The sequence below is a fragment of the Panthera uncia genome, assembly GCF_023721935.1.
Source record: "Panthera uncia isolate 11264 chromosome A3 unlocalized genomic scaffold, Puncia_PCG_1.0 HiC_scaffold_11, whole genome shotgun sequence".
Lineage (NCBI taxonomy): Eukaryota > Metazoa > Chordata > Mammalia > Carnivora > Felidae > Panthera > Panthera uncia.
This window is the reverse complement of record NW_026057578.1, coordinates 53885570-53905304: the sequence shown is the minus strand read 5'-3', so window position 1 is coordinate 53905304 and position 19735 is coordinate 53885570. Positions and strand designations below refer to the sequence as shown.

At 47.9% G+C, this 19735-nt stretch overlaps 1 protein-coding gene across 2 annotated transcripts in view; it reads right to left on the bottom strand.

Annotated features, from left to right (window-relative positions):
• Positions 1–19735, bottom strand: part of FHL2 (four and a half LIM domains 2) — a 65404-nt gene that overhangs the window by 33278 nt on the left and 12391 nt on the right. The window contains exon 1 of one of the 2 annotated variants that reach the window (XM_049651246.1): positions 886–1012. The exons of the other annotated variant lie outside the window; for it this stretch is intronic. The gene's annotated coding sequence lies outside the window, so the exon portion shown is untranslated. Of the gene's footprint in view, positions 1–885; positions 1013–19735 lie in introns of those variants that run through there. 2 annotated transcript variants of the gene reach the window in all.

Below are 19735 nucleotides of genomic sequence, written 5' to 3'. Positions count from 1 at the left end.
CCCCCACTGGTGGATGGCAACCAGCTTGCTGGCCCCGACAACTCGCTCACACTCGCTCACACTCCAGAGTCTTGGCCTCCGGGAAGGGCGGGGATGGTCACCTCCCCGCGCTCGGACCCGCGGCCAGCCCTCACCCAGGGCCCGCCGGGAGTTGGCTGTACCCTTGCTCCCACCCGGCGACCCGCCTGGCCAGGACTCGGACCAATGTTTTCCCTCCCAGGATCCGGCGATGGGTCTCCCCCCACCCCTAGGATCCAGCATTGCCCCCCCCCCCCCACCGCGCCCCCGCCCTCCCTAACACAGTTCAGCTCCCCTCTCCCCTCTCCCAGGTGTCCCCACAGTTCTACTCCCCTCAGGACGGCCTTTCTCGGGGTCTACCCCGCGGCTTCACTTCCCTCTCCCCGGGAGTCCCCACTGTTCAGCTTCCATTTACCCGGGTCTCCCCCAAGCCTTGGCTCCCTTCTCCCTGAGCGTCCCCAAGGCTCAGCTCCCTTCTCCTGGGTCTCCCTCCAGGCTCGGTTCCCCTCTCCCAGGTGTCCGCACGCTTCTGCTCCGCTCAGCCTACGTCATCCCTCAGCTGTGCTCCCCTCTCCCAGGGGTCCTCACGGTTCCGCTCCCCTCCCCCGCTTGGGTCGCCCCCGCAGACGCCCCCCTCTCCCCGGATCTCTCCAAGGTTCGGCTTCCCTCTCCAAGGTCTCCCCCGCGTCCGGTCTTCAGGTCGCCCCCAGGGCCGAGGTCCCCTCCCCAGGTGTCCGCACGCTTCCGCTCCCCTCTCCCGGGTCTCCCCCGCGTCTCGGCTCCAGTCTCCCCTGCCCTCACGCGGCCTGGCCTCCTGGTCCCCAAGCTGTGGGCTCCCCGCGGAGGGCGCGGACGGAAGGCACTCACGGCGCGTCGCGGCGCGGGCGGGCTCCGGGGACCCGGCGGGCGTGCGTCCCGGGGCGGCGGCGGCGCGGGCGTGCGGCGGGGCGGCCGGGCGGGTGGAGCGCGGCGGCTCCCGCCCGAGAGAACCCCCGCCGTGTCATTTGACCATATAAGGAGACGCACGCCTCCGAGGCGCCGGCGGCGCGGGCTCGGCGCTGGGGCAGCCGCGCGGGGGTGCGGCGGCCGGGGCGCGCCCGCGGACCCCGACTCTTTGTTTGCTTTGGGCTACGCTCCCCCCCTCCCCGGGTCTCTGGCGCACGGGGGCTACGGGAGCTTCCTCCCCGGCGTCGGCTCACAGGGCCGAGTTTGGGGCCAGAGCCGCGCGCGGGCCGCCGCTGCCGCCCCCGGGGGCCCGGCAGGGGCGCAGCGGCAGGAGTCTCCCCACGCCCGGGTCCCGGGAACGCCAGGCCCGCGGAAGCCTGAGGGGGGGGGCGGTGGGCCGGGCTGCTGAACCGGGGGCCGCCGATCAGCTCGTGCGGCGGCAGGAGGACAGCGCCTGGGGTGTATTTGCGCCCTGGGCCTTTTCCGCCTGACCCCGCAGACCCCCCTCGGTCACGACCTGCGCCTAGCAGATGGCCCAAAGGAATGGATAATGCCAGGTTCTTTGTTCCACCGGGCTGGGGCTCGGGGAAGGGCCAGCCGCCCCCCCAACCCCCAACTCCTGGGGCCCGAGGGCTGTTTGGACGTTCTGTCCTTCCCTTGAGGGCGAGAAAACAAAGGTGAGGGGGAGAAAGTGCCTCCCACACTGAAAGCCCAGCCCTTGTGCCTGAAGCCCACACTTAGTAGGGACAGATGGCACCGCTCAACCTGCAGGACAGCGGGCACAGGCTGCGTCCCACGCCTGGGGAAGGGGGGCATCGAGACAGAAATGTTGGCTCTTGAGTGGGTGGCCAGCCTCCGCCCGCAGACACGCGGGAAGATGAGCTGATGGGGCCGCCGCAAAGGCAGAGCAGAAAGACGGTGGGCAGGCATGCTATATTTAACAATCTGTGCTCCTCAAAGGAGGAAGAACGATTTGATTGTTCTCTCTTTGTGGATGCTCAGGGTCTGCTGGTATTTTAGACTCCCAGTGGGTCTTCATCATGGAATCACAGAACTTGAGAGTCCCAGCCGCTATCACTCTACCTGAGATCTCCTTTGATTCTCACCCCCTTAAGATAAGGATTAATATTCCCGTTTTATGGTGAGGAAATCTCAGCTCAGAGAGATTTGCTCAAGGCCTCCTGAGAATAATTACGCCGGTTGAGATTTGACCTGGAGTCTTTCCATAGGCAAAGCCACGCAGGTAGCTTGCGGGAAGAGAAAGTCACTCCAGTGCCGCCACCCCCCCAACCCAGAGGGCTGAGACTTGCCACAGCTGTGAGCCCACCCAGCCTTCCTTCCCCCATTCGTCCCGGACTCTACAGGTTCTCAACAAGGGGAGCTTGGGCTCCAGACCTGCATTCCCACTGATGGAGCAGGACAGTATCTTCAGCAAAGTGTGTATAGACAGTTATCTAGATTTGTTGTCTGTATAGTTGCAAATTACAAAATGATCTCCGGGGGGTAGGGGTGCGTGGGGGAGGGATCAAAAGATTTAACTAGCTGCAATGAACAGCGTGGACTTGAATGGATTCTGAAACGCAGAAAAAACTATTTCAAAAATCAATTTTCATGAGACAGTTTGGGGTAGTGTGGCCCTAACAAGATAGTTGATGATGTTGATACATTAGTATTAATTTATTTTAGGTGTGATGATGAAGTAATACACATATTTTAAAAGCCCCTGGTTTTCAGAAATAGTGCCAAAATATCTACCAATGAAATAACATTATGTCTGAAATTGTTTCAAAATACATTGAGTTGGGGGGTGGGGCCAGTATATGAAATAGTATCAGCCATGGATTACCGGTAACTTGAAGCTGGGTGACGGGGTGTGGGGTTCATTATACTAGTCTCTTTCCTTTGGTAATACTTGAAAAATTATGTAATGGAACATTTTTTTTTAAATTACAGATGCACATACCATTTGGTTTTGACCCAGGATTTTCCCTTACAGGAAATTATCTTACAGATAGACTTGCTCATGTGTAAACTGATACATATACAAGAGTAGTCCTTGTGAAATTCTTCGTATCAGCAAAATATTGGACCATGCTATATGTTCATCAACAGAGACAAGTTAAATGTTGTATAATATGGTAAATATTTTAGAGTTATTTCTATTCATAGCTGTTAAAAAGAACAAAGTAGCTATATTTATTGATTTGATCTCCCAGTTATGTCCATGGAAACAACAGTAGATAGTAACCAGCCATTTGTGTTGAGAAAGGAAGAGAGGAAGATCACGTATGTTAGTAATAGCGGTCTCTGGGGAGATCTGGGGAGCTTGGGGTCAGGAGGGGAAGGGCGACTGAGTTTTACTCTATACCCTTTTGTTTCTTTTAAACTTTGAGCTGTGTAAATATTCAAAACATAACCATATTTTTCCAATCAAAGCAACATGTGCTCCTTTTTAAGACAAATAGGAAGCAAATTTGTTAAATAGAATTTGTAGAAAATCAAGGTTTGCTGGAAATAGTGGCAAGAGAAATACAATTCTAAGCTGAATGATACGTACTTTTCTGAACAATTTTAGCCAAAGGACAACTATTTTAAAAACAGTTTGCTCACATGTAAAATGGGTGAATAACATACTTGGCAAAATTTTGGAAAGATCCTTTGAGATGACTCATAAACCACTAACCAGTATTAGGACAGTCCTTGGCCATAGTAGGCACTCAGTAAATATGAGCTTTTATTCCATGGTAATTTTTTTTTAAGTTTATTTACTTTGAGAGAAAGAGAGCGAGAGTGAGAGAGAAAGAGCGCACGCGCACACACGTGCGCAAGTGGGGGAAGGGCAGAGAACAAGAAGGAGAGAGAATCCCAAGCAGCCTCTGTACTATCAGCACTGAGCCCCACTTGGGGATCAAACTCTGGAGAGTCATGGGATCCTGCCTTGAGCTGAAATCAAGAGTCAGCTACTCAACTGAATGAGCCACCCAGGCAGCCCATATTCCATGGTATTTTATTTGATGGTAAAGTGGAGATGAATTCGGAATAAGAGGGAAATGTGAAGGTGGTGAGAAGGTACAATCTTCTAGTTGTAAAGTAAGTCCTAAGGATGTGATAGCATGGTGACTATCGCTAATAATACTGTATTGTATATTTGAAAGTTGGTAAGAGAGTAGATCATAAAAGCTCTCATCACAAGAATAAAATGTAACTGTGATGGATGTTAACTCGACTTATTGTGATCACTTAGCAGTATCTTTGAATATCACATCAGCATGCTGTCCACCTGAAACTAACATAATATTATACGTTCCATATATCTCAATAAAAAAAAAGGGAAGGAAACAGACTTAGTTCTCATCCAGAAGGAAGGAATAAAGTTGAGGTTGTATTCTAAAGATAAAAGATTTGTCTTTTTGAGAGAAAAGTTCTCTGCTGCGGATACAAGCCTAATTCATGGAGAAAAGAAATTAAGAAATTATATTCTCTGGGAAAGGCACAGTGGCAACTGTGAGAGGTAGTTCATGCTTCTCATGTTAATTTCAACTCTCCTGTAATTCCCTCAGCCACCATGCCTTAACTTCTTCCTCTGCCTCGGGGGTGGTTTCAGGGATGGGGTAGCTAGGAAGCAGGGAAAGAGAGGGAAGGCTGTAGGGAGTGAGCCAGCGGTTCTCAGAGTATGGCCAGGGACCAGCAGCATCAGGGTCAACCAGAAAATGGTTAGAAGTAAACATTCTCTGTGTTTTAACAAGGCCTCCAGGTAATTCTGATGACTAATAGTGCCTTGAGGTAAAATACTCCCTAGGGTTTCCAGCTCTGGACACAAGTAATTTACCAGAAACCCACATGTTAGTTTCTAGGGGTGGGGGAAATGGAAATAGATTCACTAAACATAGACTGGGCTTTGGAACTCTAAAATCCAATTAAGTGCAAGTATTCCTCTGCCAGGTACTTACAGGAGGGAAGTACAGGCAGAAAATTCACAAGGCAAACCCTTGCAGCCTGTATGTCAGTGATACAGATCTGAAGCCTAATTCCTCTCTTCTGAAAGGCCCTGAGAGGAAGGCACTGCTTCTGGGAGGGTAGTCAGACCTGATGGTGGGGGGAGCAGGTGGGTGAGGGGCACACAGGCAGGGGCCTCCTCCTGACCTTGGCCACCTCCAGGGTACTAGGAGAACTGACCATCACCGGGAAGAAAGGGACAACACAAAAACATGGGTGGAAGGTCAGACCTCCCTATGTCCTTACCCTAACTGGCCATTTCAATGAGGATTTTTATAGCACTTCTCACAGGCAGAACTCTGCCCACTCAAAGCCTGGGCAGGAAGCTGTTGGATGATTTGCCTTTGATTCAGAGGTAATCATTCTTAATTGCCTCAGATAGTTGGAGGGTGAGTGTCTAACATCATAAAAGCTGGCGGTCAGCCCTGAGTTCTTGCTATGCTCCCAGGAGGGAAAAGGGGTCGGGGGCAGGTCCGTGCGCGTCTGCCTACCCATGACACAGCGCCACCCCAGGATGCTGGCTAAGACACACGGGCTCACTTTTTCTAAAAGTATCATTTGCCTGGATAGAATAGGAACACCTCTGTCAAAGTCGACCGTGCAGGCAGGACGCTCACCTGTCTGTGCCCATGAGCTTGGTCCCAATGTCCCCTCCAGCAAACTGAGGAATTTGGTCTGGTTATACTACAGCTCTGTTCTTGTAGCTTGTTCTAAACGTTGCCCCTTTGCCTGTTAAGACTTTCAGGAAAAGCCCAGCCCTTCATAAAAAAGCCAACTCTTTCGCTTCCCCTCCCCGCTCTGGCTGTGCTCTGGTTAGGAGGGAAAGGCTTGGCTCATTCTTAAGATGCAGAGTTTCCATATCCCATTGCTTTGTTCTCTCTTTTGCACAAACTGATTTACTGGATGCAAATAGTCACAAGTGTTCAAAACCTCAAAACATGTCTGGCTTCGAGCCAAATCCACAAACTGCTCCATGCTTTTCTGAGTTTGCCATTATTGGTTAAAGCTTATTTGGAGCATTTCATACAAGTTTCCACTGTGGCTTTGATAACTCATTTAAGAAAAGTTCTGTTTGGCAGCCTAATGGCCAATAAAATGAAACCGTCCACACCACAGTTCATTTCTGTCAGGCTCAAAGGGCCGTTGTGGATCAGGAAATGTTACTGAACTGTTTCAGATGAAAACTTTCTAATGTGGGCCCTGAAAACATTTGCTTCTTGTCTGAGATCTTCCTGTCTCTGAGTTCAGCTTTTTTCTTCAATAACCCAGTCACTTCTCTGGCTGCCAACAGTTTTACTCTTTTTTCCTCTGTCTGCTCTTCCAAAACCCATTTAAAAGAACAGTGCACAAACCTGGCAACATCCTATTTTGAACGCACCATGTTTTCTTCCCTAAAATACCGGAAGCACTTGTCTGTGTGGCCTCTGACAGTTCTTCCTGGGGTCCCTGAAATGGGAGGGTGCTCCCTTCTTTTTCAGAATGTTGACTTTGACCCACACTGAAGTCACGGTTCTTCTTTGTGAATTAACTTTGACCCAGCCCCGTAATTTTTAATCCCCGGCACTCTCTCTCCCTGCCACCAAAGTCCTCTCTGTACTATTTCCACTTTGATCAGGGTCATTAACGAAAATCCAGTGTTCTAGCAAAGATGAACCTGGGCTGCCCGGAGGGGAGGGTGGGGCAGGGCTCTAGCCCAGGGGGAAGCTGGGTATGTGTGCCACATGTGACCTTTGTGTGTCCTCTTTACTTAACCTCTAAAACAAACGATGACCTCTCTTCTCTCCTCCAAGAGTTATTTGAAATTATCTAGTCCTTCTAGAAGTTATTTTTATGGCTAATCAACCACTGACAATTTTCTAAAAGGTCTCCTGTCATAGAAATGACTTCACAGCGTGTTGTGTGACGTTTGTGTGTGATGAAGAACTTTATTTTATGTTGCCTTATGTTCTTCTAAAAAAACAAGGGGAGGGCTATCTTCCGCCTGGTTCAGAAAGTGCTTTAACATCCGTCCTGAGAGGCTCAACAGAGCTTTCTGGAAGGGCCGGGCTTTGTGCTCATCCTTGTAATGGTACTTCACCGCTGAAATACCGGGAAAAGATTTCCTAAAATGTCTGACCCTCGGAGTATCCTGGCAGTACTATTTGTCCCCCTCCCCCCAAAGAATCTTTTAAAATTCTGGGCCATCCTAACCGCACAAATATTTTTGGAAACTTCTGCACAGTTAGAGATGCTGAGGAATTATTCTGTAACAGTTCCAGATTAGTCATTGCCTCCTGCAGGGATCAGGGGCTCCAGTGGCAAATCAGTCAGATACCCAAATCCTTCATTAGCTTTCCTTAAACTCTTAGTAAATGCCTCTTCGTTTCCCTGCCTTCCTGCCTTCCTCTCTCTCCCTCTCGCCTTCCTTCCCTCCCATTATTTCTCTCTCCCTTCCTTCCTCCCTTCTTCTCTCCCTCCTTCCCTCTCTCTCTCCTTCTCCCTTTCTTTCTTTCTTCTCCTCCCTCCCTCTCTTTCTCCCTTCCTTCCTGCCTTCCTCTCTCTCCCTCTCTCCTTCCCTCCCTCTCATTCTTTTTTCTCCTTTCCTTCCCCCTCCCTCCTTCCCCCCTCCCTCCTTCCCTCTCTTTCTCTCTCTCTCTTTCTTTCTTTCCTTCTTTTTCTTTCTTTCCTTCTTTTTCTCTTCTCTTCTCTTCTCTTCTCTTCTTTCTCTTCTCTTCTCCTCTCCTCTCCTCTCCTCTCCTTCCCTCTCCTCTCCTCTTTTCTTTTCTTTCCCTGCCCTCCCCACTGTCTTTCTTTTGCTTTCCTTTCAACAATTTGAAATTACACTTTCCTCTTGCGGATGACCTTATCATAACCACCTGGCTCCCTGACCTTGTTACCATGTTATGGACCCAGTTCTGTCTCCCACCCTGTTTGTGTGACATGTCTGTTTCCCTGGATCAACACAGGTCCCTTGAGTTTCCAGGTCATGCTGAAAGCAGATGAAGGTATTGCTTGAGAGGTTTTCTATTTCGAAGAGTATGTTTGGAAAGTCAGGTCGGGAGGACAGGGACTTCCCTCCTAAGTCAGGAGGTCCTTGAGACCCCTTCCTACCCAGACTCTTGGCTGCCACATGCTCCACCTGCCACCAGTGAGAAAAGATGGCTTTCCTCCCTCTGTTCTGCCTGGCAAACTCTTGTGCCTCCTTTGAAACACAGATAAAGTATCTCCTCTGGGAAAGCTGCCTGGAGTACCCATCAATAGCCTTGCTTTTGACCATTCCATACTGTCTCGTCCTTCCCTTGTTTATAACAATAGAGGTAAGACTGTGAGCCCCTTATGGCCAAGGTTGGAGACATTCATTTCTGCGTTCTCTGCAACTTGGTCATTATCCACTGAATTCAATTCAGGTTTCCTGAAAATGCCCAAACCAATGTGGGGCTGCCATACAAGGGCTCAGATGGGCCTCCTGGAACCAGCCAAATTCATCCCATGGCCCATTTGGGCAGACCAGTTATCTGGGCTTTGCACTGCGATCAGACTTGCAAACCCTTGCATTAAAGCGAAATGCAGGGCCTGTACTCCCCGGCAGTGACAGATGTGATCCCGGAGCTGTTCTTCCAGCATTAGCTGGAGTGCTCCCAGGGCTGTCTTCCAAAGGGACCTTAAGCAGCTGAAATGAGGCTGCAGGAGGGTCCACAAGTGGCTGTTGAAGGATAGCACTTCTGCCTCTGAGTGTCTAGCTCTTCCTGCTGAGGGAGCTGCGTCTCCTGGCCTGCCCCTGTCACCCCCTGCCTGGGCCTGCCTCAACCTCGGAGAGAGCAGCTCATCCGTGGACAATGAACAACCTCCAAGTTGCCATGCAAAACGGAAACCACAGTTTCGGTTGCTAATTTACAATTGCAGTTGCTAATTCACATTCGCAACCGAATTAATGAATTCATTGGCTTAAAATGATGCTTGGGGCATGCTTGATTTGCTGTTAAATGCGTTAAGGAAATATGTCTATACAAATGGGAACATACAAAACAAAGGTTCTGTCTCCCACAGAAATTGATAAAGGTTCTGTCCTCTGCAGCTGCCTGGGCATGTCTGGCAGGCCATTTGTCAGAGGGTCTAATTGCGGTAGCCTATTTAGCAATATCCAGCTCTGCTGGAGAGGGGTGTCCCCACCCCAGAAATGTGCTTTAGATGAGCAGGCTGCAGAGATGAGCCCACATAGGATCACCCTTTCCCACCAAATGTGCTTTACAGCAGAATCACGCATTCAGAAAAACTGATGTATTTCCCTCATTCACTCGTATTGCCGATGTATAAACATTACCAAATGAATAAGCTTGTACTCTCCTTCACTGTCGCCATCCACACTCCCAAGTCATGGGATCCACATGTTGACTTCCACATCGCCAGACAATAAGATTGGACATCTCCCAGCTGAGATTAGAAGCAACACCCTGCACTTGCAGAACCTTCTGGGAAGCGCCCTTTCCCACAGCTGGTTGGGCTTGCCGTGAGAGCTCATTTACTTTGGATGGGTCTCTCTTGCTCACTTGCAAAGGGCATGCACGAGCAGAGGGAGGACAGCGGCTCCTTGCTCGAGCAGAACTAATCAGGTCTAGTAGACAATGAGTGTAAACTTGACATCCCTGATTCTGGAATGCAGAGTTTAGAGGAGCCATCATTCATCATCACTGTTTCAACACGTTTTCTTTTCTTTCTTTTTTTTTTTTTTTTTTTTTTTTTTTTTTTGGTTGCTGGTACGGTGGCATTTTTTTGTGTGTGTAAGAAAGTGAGGTGGGTGTAGATCAGAGGCAGAGTCTTGGAAGATTCATTTCTTCTCTTTTCTGTCTCGGACTCTAGGAGGAGGGGTGGTTTTAGGGGGCTCTGTATCCCACATGGTACGGCGGGGGGTGGGGGGCAGGTAGCAGAGCACTGGTTCAGGGGAGGCCAGGAGAGCCGGCAGTAGTCACCAGGAGTGTGGGGAGCCTCCCTACGGGCCAAGGACACAGCCGGAGGTGGTGGCCGGAGGTGGTGGCCGGGAGGGCTGAGAGGGGACTGTGACTCAAAGGCCAAGAATGTCTCTGCAACCGAGCTTTGGGACACGGAGAAGGGGCCGCCGAGGCCTGCTGGGTAGACTGGTCCAAATGAGAACAAAAAGACACCGTGGGTGAGACAACAGAGAAGTGAGGGAAGGAGAGAGGAAGAGAGGGTAAAAGCAAGTGAAAGCAGGCTTCCACCTGGGAAATACACAAGAAGACCGCACATGGCTAGTTAATTCACGTGGACAGACAAGGTCCAGGCTACTGTTCACCTGCCGATCCCTGGAATTTGGGAATGGTTTCAGAAGAAGAGGCAGCAGTTACCCCCAAACTCTCTCCACGACACAGCTTCACACTTAGTTTCGGCCATTCCAAGGGAAGCCAAGACGTTATAAGCCCCGCAAGGGAGCAAATCAGGGAGGGGCAGAGGGCATTTACCAGCTTCTTAGGTCAACCCCCGAGGTCACGGTAAATGGTGCATTTTGTTCGGGAGTTGTTAAAGTAGCTGTGTGTAGGACTAACAGAAGTTATCCTTTGGTCTTGCTACTATAGCAAGTCCTATTCACGATGCAGTAGTAAATGATGATGTTCTTGTTTCAATGCCTATCGAGGTTCTTGGTCCCAGAGAGAAGAGGCAGAAGGGTAATATCAGATTCAGCCTGGAGCTGCCTCTTGTCCAGTGTGGACTCCCTGGGGCAGGGGGGTGGGGCTGGAGCTGCCTGGGGAGTCAGGCTGGAAAAGCATGTGACTGCACTTTTCCACGGGAGCAGGTAACAAAGCTGTAGCTCCGTAGGAGTGTCTCTGCCAGGAGGACAAGCCGACTCCTGCCTTGTTCCTACCACAAGGGCTTGAGGCCAAGTTAACTGGAATGAAAGGACATTCCAGAGGATGAGGAATACCAGGATCCCTGGCCTGGTCACCAGGCTGGGGTGGGGACACTGCAATTACCATGCGCCCCCAGGCAGAGCTGGGAGCAGCGTGCGTGCTTTGGGAAGCACAGCACCAAAGATGGTGTTCGCACCAAGGTCAGGACACCGGGAAGCAGGAGGGCAGTGTAAGAGGTTCGTCTCCCAAATGGAAGCAGCTTGAGCTACACAGAGACCTGAGTTTTAAACCCAGGCAACTCCTCCACTTTCTAGAAGCCTGGAGTCATTCTCCTTTCATCAATCATCCTGACAATAACGGAGCCCGTGCCCCGATGAGGGAAATAACCCCAAACAGACGTGGGGCCACACAGCCGAAGTGGGCATCACTGTAGGGCCTAGTCCTTCAATAGTTAGTGCTCCAAATGTTGGTAAGCTGCCCACCAACAGATTTATTAGGGCAATGCCTTTTCAAGTCTCTTCTAACTGCTCATCTCTGGGAAACATGTCATATATCACACTGCTAGATGATGTTGGTGTCGAAAACCACACGTTGGATTGCCTTACTCAGACCAGAAGGATTTCTTGGCACAGGTAAGCAGAGGGAAGTTTATGGTATGTACGTTTTCTTGTGTCAGCTTGTGTTTCTGTTATGCTGGCAGCCAAGGGATCCACTCAGGGAGAAGGAAATGCTGAAGTGCTCAGGAGAGGAGCAGTGAGGTGAGTAATTCTTTGGGATAGAAGCTTACAGCGCTGTGAAGCTGAATGCAGAAGGCAGTGGTCACAGCTTCGAGCATTCGAAAACGTTACGTGATAGAAGCATGCTGAGTTCTTTTGGGAATGGGCACACTGCATATTAAGCCAACCTCAGGTAAGGTGTCGTGGGATCCATACGAAGAGGATTTTTATTCTAAGGTTTCCAAGTTCCGTCTCATCGTTCACAAAATGTCTGCCATTTTGGCCCTGAACCCATGGCTCATTTATGAAATCCTCATGGAATTTAAAAGCAGGAGATGAGGAATATGAACGTCCATGAAGAACTACACAATGGGCCCCGTGAGCAGCACATGTGTGCACACTGCCATCATCACTTTATTTGTTTATTTTTTTCAGTGAGCTCTGTGCCCTATGTGGGGCTCAAACTCAACCCTGAGATCAAGAGTCCCATGCTCTACCAACAGAACCAGCCAGGCACCCCCGCCTTCATCACTTTAGATGTTCAGATTCATTCATTCTCATTTCAGTCGTAAAACTGATCCAAAAACTAAGGCAGACTGACACCCTTTGTATCCTAAACTGTAGAACAAAATTAAAGGTCATCAGCGTAACTTCCTAGTATTACCTTTGAGTTAGTCTTAAGATGTAACTTTCAGAAATAAAAGCAAATTATAACTATAGAAAGAGTATTACCAAAGATCAATGATGTCTCATTCAGAGCAACTTTTAAAGAAAACAAAATGTAACACGCAACATTTTTTTCCTCAATTCTTTTCAAGCACATCATGATAGCCCTTGTCCCTTACTCTTGGTTTTAGTGAGAATCCTTTTCCCCTGCTCACCCAGATTCCTAATCTTTGAAATGGAGAATTTGTGAATGATCCTGGAATGTGGGACTGTTCTGACATTGAAAGCTCACAATACCCTCCTCGTGGCAATCGCATTGAAGACGGTGGGCACAAGGAAACTACTGGACAGGAAATTGCTATTTGCTAAGTAATTCACCCTCTCCATGCTGCCAGCATGAATCAAACTCAGCCCCTCCCTTCCAAAGCTTAAAGTCCAGTGTGACCGGAAGGGAGGGAGCCAGCTGGGTAAAGACGAAATTCCGATAAGATCTGGTCTGATTTAAGATATGAAAACTGTTCTGGGTATGTATCCCAAAGAATTGAAAGCAGAGTCACGAAGAAATGTTTGCACGCGCATGTCTACCGCAGCACTGCTCACAACAGTCGCAACGTGGAAGCCACTCATGTGTCCACCAACGGATGAAGAGATAAGCAAAATGCACACACTGGGATATTACTCAGCCTTAAAAGGAAAGGAAATTGGGTCACATGCTACAACGTGGATGAACCTTGAGGGCATTAAGCTATATGAAAGAAGCGAGTCGCAAAAGACAAGTGAATAATTTCACTTACATGAGGTTCCTAGAGTCTTTGAATCCATACAGAAAAAAAAATAGAATGGTTGGTGCCAGGGCTGAGAGCAGGTGGAAGAAGGAATGGGCAGTTATCGTTTAATGGGTACAGGGTTTCAGTTTTACAAGATGAACATGTTCTGGAGGTCTGTGGCACAACAGTGTGAATACACTTAACACTACTGAATTGGACACTTAAAAATGGTTAAGATGAGGGGCACTTGGGTGGCTCAGTTGGTTAAGCATCTGCCTCTTGATTTTGGCTTAGGTCATGATCTCCTGGTTCTGGAGATTGAGCCCCTTGTTGGGCTCTGTGCTGATGGCATGGAGCTTGCTTGGCATTCTCTCTCTCTCCCTCTCTCTTTGCCACTCCCCTCCCCCCCCTCTGTTTCTCTCTCAAAATAAATAAATAAACGTTTAAAAAATGGTTGAGATGGTAAAAACATGATGTAGAAAAAAGTGACAGGAACGCAAGAAATACACTTACATCCGTGATGGTTAACTTTATGTGTCAGGTTGACTGGGTCACAGGGGTTACCCAGAGAGTTAGGTGATCAAACATCATTTTGGGTATTTTTATGCGGGTGTTTTTGGATGAGATTGACACGTGATTCAGTAGACCGACTAAGGCAGATTGCCATCCCTAATGGTCCACAGAACAGAGAGACTGACTCCTGCAGAGTAAGAGAGAATATTTTCTGCCCTATTACCTTCAAGCTGGGACATCAGGGTTTTGTTTTTGTTTTTGTGTTTTGTTGTTGTTGTTGTTGTTGTTGTTGTTGTTGTTGTTTTCTGCTTTGGGACTCAAACTGAAACATTGGCTCCCCTAAGTGTTTAGCTTGCCTACTCACCCTGCAGATCTTGGGACTTCTCAGTCTCCATAATCTGGTTCGGTTTCTCTGGAGGACCCTGACTGGTGCAGGGTCTCAGGAAGGCTTCCTAGAACGGATGTCAACAGACCTGAGCTGTGACGGCAACTCAGCTGCACAGCACGAATGGGACACAGAGGCCCCTGTGACGTGACAAGGTCTGTGTCAAGGCTTGGTGCACAGTTCAGCATTACTAGAGCCAGGGATGAGGCTGAGAGGAGGTGAGGCCAGCCCACGGAGAGCCTCATGTGCTATGCTGAGGAACTTTGTCCTACAGGTCAGCACTTCCCACCCAGGTCTGCAGACAGTGGTGTGTAGGAAGTGCCTCCCACAAGACACACACAAGCAAGCACTCAGGTTAAGGTCAGATTGGGCTAATAATTCCTTGGCTGAACTAGTGAACAGGTTTCTTTATTGCAGGACTTTTCAGAGCCTTTCATGAGTTGGTGTGCAGCGCGAATCTTCAGGAGACCATGCTGTATTTTAACACAGACTCCCTCCCCCTGTCTAGTTCTGATACCTATTAAGATGGGGAAGAAAACCAGTTTTCACAGAGTGCTCCTAAGAGATTAGAAGTCTTTGAAAGAGTTTAAGTAGTAGGCTGACCTGGCCAGTTCTTTGACTTTGGTAGATAAATGTGGCTGAAGTATAGAAATCTACCAAGGGCTCATTTAGGAGGTGTAAGGAGATATTGTCAGCATTCTGCCTAGATCCCGTTGGGTTCCTGTGGGTCCCTTTTATTGCCTTTGGGCTACTGAGGCTCCGTTACTCCTCCTGGGGTGTCCTTCGCAAAAACTGACTGGTATAGGAATGTGAAAGCCCACCTCCCTTCCTCAGGCTGGGTCAAACCCAAGGCATGGTCTACACCCAAGAGTGTCTATGCAGGATCAGGCTGAAGCTGGCACTTGACCTGAAACCATGTCCTTCTGTACCTTCTTCCCCTTCCCTATCCCATTTCTCCGCTTCCTCTCAGACCCTACTGCTGGGAAAGCCAATCCAAGACAGCAGGCTGCTGTGCTGGTACTGTGAAAAGAAGGCAGGGAGGTAGTAGTAGGAATGGGGAAAGAGTATGAGTTTCAAGACTTTTTTAAAGATGTCAAATCAGTAGAAATTGGCATAGATGATTGGATACTGAAGATGAGTCTAAGACAATTTCAACCTTCTGACTTGGGTAACTGTAAGCTACCACCATCATCAGGAAAATAGAAAGATGAGTTTGATGAATTCACTTTTGACCTACTGAGACTGAAACACTTTGGGGATGGCCATACAAAAAGCTTTTTCAAACCTGTCTGAACCTGAGATTCAAGGGGGAAGGTTAGAACTGGAGAGATGGATGTAAGGGCCATAAACCAAATGGTAATTTAAAACAAACAAACAAATAAACAAACACAATAGAATAAGTCTCCCAAGAAGGATGGTGGATTGTGGGGAGTGGGTCAAAGATCAAGTTCCCACAACCTCTAAGGTTTAAGGGACAGGCAGGGAGGAAGTCCACAAAGACTGAGAAAGGTGGGGTGGGGGGTCCAGGGAGACAGTGGTTAGGCTGACCACTAAAGTATTTCTAGGAATAGTGCCAGTAGTGTTGAATAAACTAGGGGCTGCTGGGAGTTCCCTGGACGAGGCAATATGGAGGCTGTTGGTTGACTTTTGACATCCATTTCAGTGAAGTGACAGCAAAGCCAAGTTGAGTCAGGTTGAGTCAATGGCGATTGAGGATGTGGAGATGTCAGTCTAAGAAGTCTGATGAGACTAAAGGAAACAACATAGAGGGGTTTCACAGATGAGAAAACTGAGGCACAAAGGCTAACTAATGTGCCCCAGATCCGAGTTAATGGTGTGGGCAGCATTCAGATCAAGAGAGTGTTTGACCCAGGTCCTGCTGGATCGTTTCGCTTCCCTCATACTGCCTCCTGAGCAAGCCATTTGGCCGTTACCAGTTTCTGAACACCCACTGTGTCTCCTTAGAGTCTCTCCTTCTCAACTAGCAAAAGAAATAAACTCTCAAAAGTGCAAAGGCAAAGCCTCTCCACTGTTCCCTTTCTCTCTGTGTGCTCCCTCCTGCTTCACCCTTTGACAAAAATGGGCAGAAATTTTCCAAGATCAAGAAGCATAAAATCCGATTTTTCTTTCCCTGTCAGAAGAAGGAAACTTTCCACTCTTCTTAGAAAATTTCCATTCTCTTTTTAAAGAAGAGAAGAATACCATGTCTCCCTGGAGCTACTCTAGCAGTTAGCAGCTAAGCTAAATGCTGCTTACTGTATAGCTTTTTAATTACTCAGTAACCTGTCGCTTATAATTTTCTGTGATACAACAGTAGTTGAAGGAATGTCATATTACATACCTTGTCCCTAAGGTTATACTGGCATATATTTGTTGTACGTAAAAACAAAGGCACAATGATTTTTTATTCTATTCATTTAAATTAAATAAATCCAAACAATTCACCTATTTCTCCTATTCTCCAACCCCCACCCTCTGACAACCAGCAATCTGTATAGACATGTATATATATATGTATATATGTATACATAAGCATATATACGTATATATGTATACATATGTATATATATATGTATATATAAGAGAGATCATATGGTATTTGTCTTTCTCCACCTGACTTATTTCACTTAGTATAATGCGCTCAATGTCCATCCATGTTGCAAATGGCAAGATTTCCTTCTTTTACATGGCTGAGTAATATTCCACTGTATATATATACCATATTTGTTTTATCCATTCATACGTCAGTGGACAATTAGGTTATTTCCATGTCTTGGCTACTATAAATAATCCTGCAGTAAGCATGGGTGTGCATATATGTTTTCCAACTAGTGTTTTTTTTGCTTTGGATAAATACCCAGAAGTAGAATTGCTGGATCATATGGAAGTTTTATTTTTAATTTTTTGAGGAAACTTCCTACTGTTTCCCATAGTGGCCACACCAGTTTGCATTCCCACCAACAGTGCATGTGGGTTCCCTTTTCTCCACATCCTCACCAACACTTCTTATCTTTTTGATCATAGCCATTCTCATAGGTGTGAGGTGATATCTTGTGGTTTTGTTTTTCATTTCCCTGATACTTAGTGATGTTGAGCATCTTCTCATGTGTAAAAGACTCAGTTTCGACCCCAGGAGGGGAAAATACCTTGCAAGTTTGGGATGTTGTCCTGTGGATAAAACATATGCATGGAACCAGCATTCAATATGCGGTGCTTTGTCACCATTGGCCAAAATAGGTAGATTTAGGGGTGAGAATAAGGGTGTCACCTCTTGTGATTAGAATGTCTGAAGGGTGGCAGAATAGGCCACTCAAAATATCCCACTTGGGCATAAGGATTATTTTAAGCTAAAAGCACTTGAAAAACAGCAGGTGCAAGAAGAATGGTCTCCACTGTTTTCTTCCTGAAAGCAAGAGATGTACTCCCATGTGAAAGATGTCCTCCCTGTGCCAGGAGGGAAAAAACCATTCTCATCACCAGATGGGGAGCTGAGGCAGAAAAAAATCTATTCGAAGAGACCTTGTTAAAATACCTCTTATATTTCTTCAAGTTCCCCATCTATTCTGTTACTTTGTCACAATTGCCTCTCTTTGTACAACCTGGCATAGAAACATATGCCCTGCACCCCTGTGGGTCTTCATTGTCCTGTGGAGGCTCCCACATACATGTAAGAATCTGTGTGCTTCTCTCCTGTTAATCTTTTTATGTCAGTTTAAGTCTCGGACGCAGCTGGAGACCCTACCAGGGTAGAGATAAAGTTTGGCGGGAGCCGCCATCTTGATTCCTGCTAAGGGACAAGAGTCCCTCTGTTTTTGTGCCCAAAAGTCCGCACAGTGAACAAGTGTGAAGAAAATAGTTTTGACTTTGCAAACCCTTTTTGTTGTTTGTTTGTTTTTGCAAACCCTTTGAAAGGGATGCAGGGAGCAGGAACCACACATTGAGAACCACCGAACTAAGCCACTGTATGTTGGGCAGTTATTATGTTTTGTAATAGAGGTGGGGGTGGCATAATTTCAATCATCCAAGTGGATGGTGGAGATTTATAGGCAGCATGTGTAGCTCGTGTCTCACATCTGTTCTTAGTCCCGACTCTGCAAATGGCCATGGAAGGCTGCGCAACGTTCACGGAGACAGTGCTGGGCTGAATGAGCTGAACTTCCTGAATCGGCCTTCTAGTGTGATGCTGTGATAGCCCGACAGCTGAGTACCAGAGTGAGCTTCCTGGACCATAGGGATACACCCCCCGCCCCCTGACAGAAACCACTCATTTTCTTCCAAATGAAAATAAACCATAGAGACCCATGGGTTAAACAACACCAACAAGAACCAAGAGAGCACTGTGATCAGATGATCAGGTAGGTCCGAGTTGGCAAGTATCGAGAAAATTGGGCCCATAAAACTAGATACCATTATGTGTTCATTTTGGGTGGGATGGTACAGGGAGCCGTGTCAGCTCTGCACTTGCCACGTTTATGAGTATAACCGTGGCTGAGGTTGTGCTGCTGAGCAGTGTGCTGTGTCTTGTTTGAGGACTCCTCTCTCAAAACAAAAATAAAATAAAACAAAATAAAACAAAATAAAACAAAATAAAATAAAATAAAATAAACAAGGGGCGCCTGGGTGGCTCATTCGGTTGAGTGTCTGACTCTTGATTTTGTCTCAGCTCATGATCCCAGGGTCGTGGGATGGAGCTCCATGTCGGGCTCTGTGCAGAGCGCAGAGCCTGCTTCAGATTCTCTCTGCCCCTCTCCCCTACGTGTGTGCGCACACTCTCTCTCAAAAATAAAAAAATAAAATAAATGAAAACATAAGGACTCATCTCTCTATGAAGTGTATTTATACACATAGCCCTGGGTCAGGTTCCAGAAGAGCATGTCTTGTCTTCTGAGAGAGATGCCACCGATTCCCCTGAATTACTTTGCTAGGATTATTGGAACAAAATGTCACGTGTCAGGGAATGGGGGGCATAAACCACACAAGCTTAGTGTCTCACAGTTCTAGAGGCTGGGAGTCCAGGATCAAAGCCCTGGCAGGGTAGGGCCTTTCTGAGAGCTCTGAGGGAGGATCTGTCCCTTGCCTCCACCTGACTTCTGATGCTTTGCTGGCAAGCTTTGGCCTTCCTTGGTTTGTGGGCACATCGCCTTAATTTCTGCCTTTGTGCTCACATGGCATTCTCTGTGTGTGTTTGTGTGTCCCAGTGTGTCCTTTTTTCTTTTTTTATAAGGACACCAGTCATATTCGATAAGCACCTCCCCCCCCACCCTGCCAACTTATCTAATCATACTTGCAACAAACGTATTCCCAAACAAGGTCGCATTCTAAGGTACAGCGAGTTAGGACTTTGACACAGGGATTCTGGAGGTACACAATTCAACTGATGACACCTCTACTAATAAAAGGAGCAAATTGTTCACCACTAATAGTGGCAAGAAGGAGAATCGGAGGGACTTAGGTAGAAAGGGGGATGGCCAAGGAAGAGCTAGGCGGCAAGGTTTGGGAGAAAAGGGAAAATGCATATGTCTCCCAGAGATGCCAAGACACTCAGCTGCAGGAGTTCTATCCACATCCAGGAACGGGGCCCTTGAAGTTGTGCAGAGCCCGCGGTGGCCCAGTGGCCCGGTGGCCCTGTGTTATGTGTAGGTCAGACCCATGGGAGGGCTGTGGATTCTGGTTACACTGCATGCGGTCTGGGCTCTATTGATGAACAAGGCTCTCAGATGGGAATAAAGTGAATGTAGTCCCTGCCCCAGAGCTGCTAGCTTGTTACCAGCTTGGAACAATGGCCAGCTTCACGTGGAGTGCCTGGGACAGAGTCCTCATAAATTTGATTCGGTGCTTGTGATCTGGGGCTTCATGGCGGTGTTTCGCTCTCCTTGAGGTTATCGGCCA